At 41.8% G+C, this 8025-nt stretch overlaps 1 long non-coding RNA gene across 1 annotated transcript in view; it reads right to left on the bottom strand.

Moving 5' to 3' along the window:
* Positions 1-834: 834 nt before the first annotated feature.
* The window catches only part of LOC147751309 (uncharacterized), a 91087-nt gene continuing 83896 nt past the window's right edge, over positions 835-8025 (bottom strand). The window contains exon 3 of the long non-coding RNA XR_015299973.1: positions 835-968. This is a non-coding gene — a long non-coding RNA (uncharacterized LOC147751309). The remainder of the gene's footprint in view (positions 969-8025) is intronic.

Below are 8025 nucleotides of genomic sequence, written 5' to 3'. Positions count from 1 at the left end.
AAACAAGTGGTAACCGAATAAAAGATTATGAAATGAAATGAAAAAGCCCCTTAAAATGGCCCACATTTAGAAAGGTTTCTTGTCAGGATTGTGTTACTTCTTTAACACAGACCGAATGCAAAATCCTGTTTGGGATTTACAAACCAATGCAAAGACGATTTGCGTCGGTTTATTGCACAACACAACTGTGTTACTTAGCGCCACGGGACGTTTCATTGGTGAAGTATGGGCATTGTGATGTGTCCACCCATGGATTTTCGACACAAACCCATATATACATGAACTGGTAGACATTTACTTCAAAATCATGCGCCTGGAGCAAGGGTGCCTGCATTGGCGCATGACTGCACAAAGTGCGCCAGCACATGGAGAGATCAGAACTTTGCGATTTCTTCAAATTATGGCACAATTCTGCTCTCTTCAGTTCATGAAACTCAATGCAGCACCTTTGCTTGATAGACATCATTGTGTGAACTCTTAGTAAATCTGAGCCATGATATGTATTCTCACCTATGTCACTCTTTTGCTGTCTGTTTCTTGAGTGTGTTTGCTTATCTCATCCCTACATTCATGCATACGTGGTGATCCCCTTTGAAACTACATACCTTTAAGAAATGAATAACTTTCTTAATGTTGTATGGCTACAACTCTCAGAGGGAAAATTCCGTCTGTGAGGCAAGACCAATTTTCGTTGCAATTTATAATTTTTGAAACTTTCGGAACCCCACACTTGAAGATGCAAAGATTTGACAAGTTATTTTCCAAGCTCAAAGTTGAGAGGTTAAACAATCATTTGCACGTGCGATTAGAGTTATGGAAACGCATTTATATTTACCCTTTAGAAGATTTACGACAGAAAGCCATTTTTTGTGATGCGCTCTTTGTACAGCCAGTGGATGTATTTGTTCTCTGATCAGACCAAGGCATGGCCTTTGTTATTCTGTACATCCTATCTGACATCTCACCTCCTAAAAACATAAACAGTTGTTTCACACACACAAATCTAAAAATACATTAAAAAAGTTTCAATTTCTAAAGTAGTTAACGTATTCAAAAACAAAATTAGAGGAAACCCTAATCAGAACACAATAAACTTTTTCATTGATCTCTATGTGAATTTGAGTTTGAATATCTGCTGCATTTTGGACAAGGATTACATTTACTAGAGAGAACAAGCATATATAAAGCCAAGCAGTCCTGCTTTGACTGTGCTTGTTTGCTACTCGTACTGGTGAGTCCAGTGCTTGTATGATTTTAGGCACAGCTAGCAGCACTTGAGCATCTTCAAATAATATTTTGTATATTTCCAAGATATCCATCACATTGCACCTAGATGCAACGTGACCTCCATCTAGGAATTACACAAAATATTATTCCGAGATGGATGCCTGCATTATTAGCTGTGCTAACCCTTGCGCTGCAATTCAACAAACAATCGCAAATCCAATACTGGCAACGGCAGTTCTGGAGCACGGGGTTAGCACCAGAGGTGCAGGGAGAGAGAGGCAGGGAAAGGGGACAGAGAGCTACCAGGAAGTAGCAATGCTCAGTGTCAGCAATATATGCTGGGAGATAGGTAGATGGGGCAGTAGATGGGGTCAGAGAGAGCAATGAGAAAGCAATATGCAGAGGGTAGATATTGAGTTTGGCTGGCGCACTGAGGTTGAGGAGAAAGAAGAATGAGGAGGACAGGCATTCCCATCTAGTGGTAAAGCTTAAATGGAACAAAAGCATGAAATAAAAAAAAATAGTTCCCTGAAGTCAGCAACAAGATAGTACCAAACTCCGGCAGGGACAGGAAACTATTATTAGAGAGGAAAACCATCACATCAAGAGCAGAAATTTGAAATAAAAAAATAAGCCATCCAATCACAATCAAAGGGCAGACCCAATTTACATTCTAGGCATATGATAAGGCTTTGCTTACAAATCTGTCTGCGACAGACAGCTAAAGCTTTAAGTAAGGAGAGCACAAAACCTAGGAGCCGATTCGAAGAACTAATCTGAGATAAAATCCTAGACTTACTACTTTTGGTATTCACAAAAGGCATTTAGTAATAGTAAATTAAGGACTCCTATCTTTACTACTACTTAACTGACATAAAATCCTAAACTTACTACTTTTGGTTTTCACAGAAGGCATTTAGTGGTAGTAAAGTTAGGACTCCAAACTTTCCTAACTTTACTGCTATTAAATGCCTTTTATGAATACCTAAAGTCGTAAAGTTAGGATTTTGTCTCAGTTTAGTAGTAGTAAAGGTAGGAGTCCTAACTTTCCTACTACTAAATGCCTCATGTGAATACCAAAAGTAGTACGTTTAGGATGTTATCTCAGATTAGTTCTGTGACTCGGCTATCTAGTGAAGAGAACAAACACGTGATATGTGGAATGATTGAATGAATCTCTGACACTCGTAATTTACTGGATGGCACATTCCTCTCCATTCTTTTTTGCTTACTATATCACTGTAAATAGAGACCAGCCTTATGCAAATTGGCGTTGCTCCTTCTTCAGCAATGGTCCTGCTCCAATAGTTCAGCCTGAACTCCCAAACTATGGGCCAGATGTAGGTAATTTGACTCTTAAATACCGAATTTTACCGATTCGGTATTTAAGAGTCGGTAAATATGAAGGGGGGAGATGTAGGTATTACAGAATCGGTAAATACTGAATCGTTAAGATTCGGTATTTACCGATTCTGTAAATACCTAATCCAGCAAGGGTGCAGGGGGTGTCTCTTTGACAGCCTCTAGCACCCCAAATACAGGCATGTGTGCCATGTGGCACACAGACATGCCCTAAGGGCATGTCTGTCTGTCACATGGCATAGGTGTGCATGCAAACATGTGCATGCACACCTGGATTCCGTATTTTACCACCCAATTGGATTGGGTGGTAAAATACCGAATCTGAAAGGCCTTTGGGACTCAGAAGAGTCCCACCTACATCTAGGAGTTACCAAATCGGAAAAAATACCGATTCGGTATATTACCGATTCAGTAAATTTACCGAATCGGTAAAATGATGCCCCTACATCTCAATCACCAAATACCGGTCGGTGACGGCCAAATTCGACCGTTACCGACCGGTATTTGGGCTCCTACATCTGGCCCTATATCCCTTACAGAAGAGAATACAAGCAGCCCAGACAAATTTCAACCTATTCAGGACTCATCAGTGATGTGTAGATTGTTTCTACGGCACAATGAGCACAGACCCACATCTGGGCATGCCCATCTCAATTTAGGGCATTGTACCGGGGGAAAAAGGGTGATGAGTGAAATGCTTGAATTAATCACAGCCTCTGGTAATTACTACACACATCTAGTAAAAGAGAAGGAATTAACTCAAGATTTGAAAGTTGAAAAGTAAGCTTCCATTTTCCTCTAAGAAATTGTAATCTAAGGGACTTATTTAGAGTTTGGCGGACAGGCATTCCATCACAAACGTAGCAGGGTACTCCATCACAAAAGTAACAACTATACCGTTTGCTGTATTAAAAGTTAATTTGGATATAATGTACTCGTAATAAGGCAGGTGGGATAGCTGTCCATTTTGTGATGCAGTACCCATCCACCAAACCTAAGCCAGACCCATAATGTTCTACTAAGTATGTGTCTGAGAACAACCTATTAAGGTACAAATATAACATGTAGATTTGCCATAATAAAGAATTTTCTAACCTTGCTTTGAGCAAGATTTTAAACTAGAAATTTTCTTTCAAAACTGTTTGTAATAAGAAACCAGAAATCTAGTAGATAAGACAAGAGATGAACTTATAAGATTGTTGGTGTAAAATAAGGTCCACATTCCCATTGGACTCATAGTACGGCCCGGGGGCCCCTTGTGGCCCTATTGACCTTTACATGTGGCCCCCATGGTGAACAGCAGCCTGAGCTGCTGTTCAGTTGCTGAGAACTCATATTTATGGGCAAGCATTTATTAACCTGCAAATAAATGCTTGCCTGTTTATTGAACATTTGTCTAGACCTCCTCACACAATCCCAGACCCCTATCGCCACCCTGCTGGCATCAGTGCATCCATCGGTCACACCACAGACCGTACTTTGTGGCCCCTGGGCCAATGTTTGTGATTATCCATGTACTAAATAGTAGTATAAGTATTCTATAAATTGTAGAAGAACAAGAATAAATAATGTTCAAACCCTGTTGTGTGCAGTATTTCCAACTAAACTGGTTATTCCTGGTAAAAACGCAGTCTGTCTGCCAATATTAATGCATACATCTCCTTTCCTATGTCATTAAACAAAAAGGCACCATCATTCAATCCTTTTTTAAACCATGCCGAAGTAACAGATTGCAGCTGAGGCCGACATTCCCTGTGATGTTTTCACATGTGTGGAAAAATATTTAATACTCTTCCATATCATCTATCTTTCCCCACCTACTCTGTATATACTAGTACCCCTTGTTTGTTGCTGCATTCTACTGCTTTTTTATTTCTGATGATTTGTTGCAATTGTTGTTTCATTCCTCAGAGCCCTATGCTACCAGCACCCACTGTCCTTTATATCTGTCTCTTCCCTGATCATATCATACCTGGTCCACACAAGAATTGCACCGCTTCTTCAAGTACCCTAATATATAGGTCCTGCCTTCATTATTTTTCATTTATTTGACCCACTGTATTCTCCTTCACTCTCTTTTTCTGACCTTTCTTCCTCCCCTAAGGCTGAGAATTTGGATGCCAACAACAATAAAAGGTAAATAGATTACTACTGTAAATACTGATAGATTTACAGAAGCAAAGAGTCATGCATGTGTTTGTGGATACTCAAACTCCGAACGCCATTGGTTTAGCAACAAAGTAATTGACATTTAAATGACAATTTCAAACATAATAGATCAAATCTAGTTCCTGGAGAAACAATTAGAGCTTTAACAAGATAAAATGAATATGTACGAAGGAGGAAGATTTGAAAAATCGATGTTGATAATCAGACAGAGTTCAGATTAATACTGGAAGAGAATGAGGGGAACACAAGCAGGGATGGCTCCTTGGAAAGCATAACTAAAAAATAAAATCCATAAGGAGATACCCTGCCCTCTCCGGGGATGAATCCAAAAGAACTGATTGTATTAATATTTTATAAGTATGCGTTGATGAGAGGTTTGAGACAATAGCAATGTGGTAACTGAACTGAAGATTTTGTTTTCAGACCAGGAGCTGAAGGGAATACACAGCACTTCAGCACGCATGATTCAAAATCTTAAGAAATTGAATATTTTAGATTATGAACGTTAGGTTACTGGGTGGAAGTAAGAAGCATTTGTATAGAAATGTAAATAATGAATAACTGAAGGGCATAGAATGAGATGAGTCGAAGTTTCTAAACCAAAACGTCTCCGTTGCATTCCCTATCCTCTTTTCCTCTTTTTTCTTTCGCTTTACTATATAGTCAGAGACAATGAGATACTGTGAAAGGATGCATGGGCATTAAGGAAATAACTTTTCAGGCTGCAGGCTACTGTAGTCCCAAGAAGGACTCCGTGTCCTGGAAGAAAGGCATCTGTAGAATTCCAAAAGACTGTACAATGTAAGATCTGTATGTTTAGGTTTCACCTACTCCAATAGAAGGAATGAAACATAGGGAGGCTGGATTCGGTGAAGGGGAGTGCGAAACGTAAATGGCTTTGAAATGACAAATAAATGAACTGAGGCAATAGATCTCACATTAATTAAGTTTGAGCTATTGGCATTGATAAATATTGCAACACCAATTGTAACAAAAGTCTATAAATTGTAGGCCAAAAAAATGTTCATTTATTTTTGTAGCAATGGTGGCATGCTGCTCTTTAGATGAATATGTTTAAAAGTAAAGTGCGCCATACTGCGATTGCTACAATAGTTACTTGTGGATGTGTTAACAATTGATGTGTGCACTAATGGCTGCTGGTGTATGTGCCTGTAGAAATTGTGCACTGATGGCTGGTGGTGTGTGTGCCTGGTGGAAGTGTGCACAGCCCGCTGGTTGGTGTGTGCCAGGCGAAAGTGTGCACAGACGGCTGGTGGTGTGTGCCTGGTGAAAGCGTGCACTGACGGCTGGTGGTGTGTGTGTGCCTGGTGAAAGTGTGCACTGATGGCTGGTGGTGTGTGTGTGCCTGGTGAAAATGTGCACTGACTGCTGGCGGTGTGTGTGTGCCTGGTGAAAGTGTGCACTGATGGCTGGTGGTGTGTGTGTGCCTAGTGAAAGCGTGCACTGACGTCTTGTGGTGTGTGCCTGGTGGAAGAGTGCACTGACAGCTGGTGGTGTTTGTGCCGAGTGAAAGCATGCACTGACGGCTGGTGGTGTTTGTGCCCGGTGAAAGCGTGCACTATCAGTGTGGTTGTGTGTGTGTGGTTGTGTGTGTGTGGTTGTGTGTGTGGTTGTATGTGTGGTTGTATGTGTGGTTGTGTGTGTGGTTGTGTGGTTGTGTGTGTGTGGTTGTGTGTGAGTGTGGTTGTGGGTGTGTGTGTGGTTGTGTGTGTGTAGTTGTGTGTGTGGGTGGTTGTGTGTGTGTGGTTGGGTGTAGTTGTGGTTGTGTGTGTAGTTATGTGTGTGGTTGTTTGTGTGTGGTTGTGTGTGCGGTTGTGTGTTTGTGGTTGGGTGTGGTTGTGTATGTGTGTGGTTGTGGGTGTGTATGGCTGTGTGTGTGGTTCTGGTTGTGTGTGTGGTTGTGTGTGTGTGGTTGTGTGTGTGTGGTTGTGTGTGTGTGTGGTTGTGGTTGTGTGTGTTGTGTTTGTGGTTGTGTGTGTGGTTGGATGTGAATCATGGGCAGTGTTCAGCTAAGCTCAGCATACATATTAAACACTTCTATTTACAAGCTGCACGCAAAGACAAGCCAATTAAAAATATGGGCAGACAGTGGGCGGGGCTTCAAAGCCATACTCCACTACTGCATGCCTCGCAGCATTGGCTCTCCCTAGGACACACTGATTGACAGTACAGAAGAATTGCATCACCTGCCAAACTCCAGAATAGAAGACCCTACCATCACAGGACCAATATCAACAGAAAATTAACTATATTAAAAGGGTCAGTATGCCGTTCGCCAACAACACAACATGTTTGAAAAGGCTACGAAAGCATTTAGTTTCCTCTTGTTTACAATGATGAAAATGCAAGTCCACACAGCCATCAATCAAGAGTAGTAGATACTACACCTGGCCTACATTTTGTGATTTCGAACACATTCCTTTCTACCCCCAGTCTTAAAGAGTCATGAAAAGAGCAGCAAGAACCAAGGCTCCATGTTTGCTTTCTGCAGTCAACCTCCTTGACCTTTTCCTGATGCCCTTATTTGTAAAAAGACTATTGAAAGTTAAGGATAGAAGATTTTTAATATGAGTCGGTAACATTAAATCAAGAAGAGCGGGGGAGTATAACAGGCTGAAACAACGTGACTGGCACCTTGTGAGTGAGTGTGGGTGAGTGGGGGTGTGTGTTAATGGTCTGGAGTGACTGTGTGTGTGCGTAAGTGAACAGGTTTAATGGCTGAATGAGTGGTGTGCGGCTGAACTGGATTCCGTGAATTGAGTGGCGCTTTCAGAGATTGGGTGAACGATTCACTGTGCCTGAAGGAGTTAATAAATGAGGGAATGAGTAAGCTGGGGACTGGCGGCTCAGATTTCTTGAGTAGAGCTCGCTGCTGACCTCCAGGCACTTTGTGATTATGTGGATTGTGGTTTCCATGATACTAAAAGGTAGGCGCTATTCATTTAAAGCGCCTGCCATTCCTGGACTGCATCTGCCCCATGTGAACATGTCAGGGTGTATGCTATTACCCATCTGGACAGACTTCGAGCTCTCGACCTTGAAGGAGAATAGGTTGCGTGTGCCCTGCCTAGGTCCCAGCACCCTGCCCACAGACCTCCCTAGCGGAGGCTCACTGTACTGCCCTCACGGTGCTACTGAAAACACTACCATTGAGGGTGCAGAACACTGTTTTTTCGCTGGCCCACTGAGCTGATTAGAGACAGGCTCCTGTAGTCGGATTAAAGCCTCACTGGTGCGAAAAAACCT

The sequence above is a fragment of the Lissotriton vulgaris genome, chromosome 1_1, assembly GCF_964263255.1.
Source record: "Lissotriton vulgaris chromosome 1_1, aLisVul1.2, whole genome shotgun sequence".
NCBI lineage: Eukaryota > Metazoa > Chordata > Amphibia > Caudata > Salamandridae > Lissotriton > Lissotriton vulgaris.
Note: the sequence above shows the minus strand (reverse complement) of the source record. Positions and strands in the feature narration are given on the sequence as shown.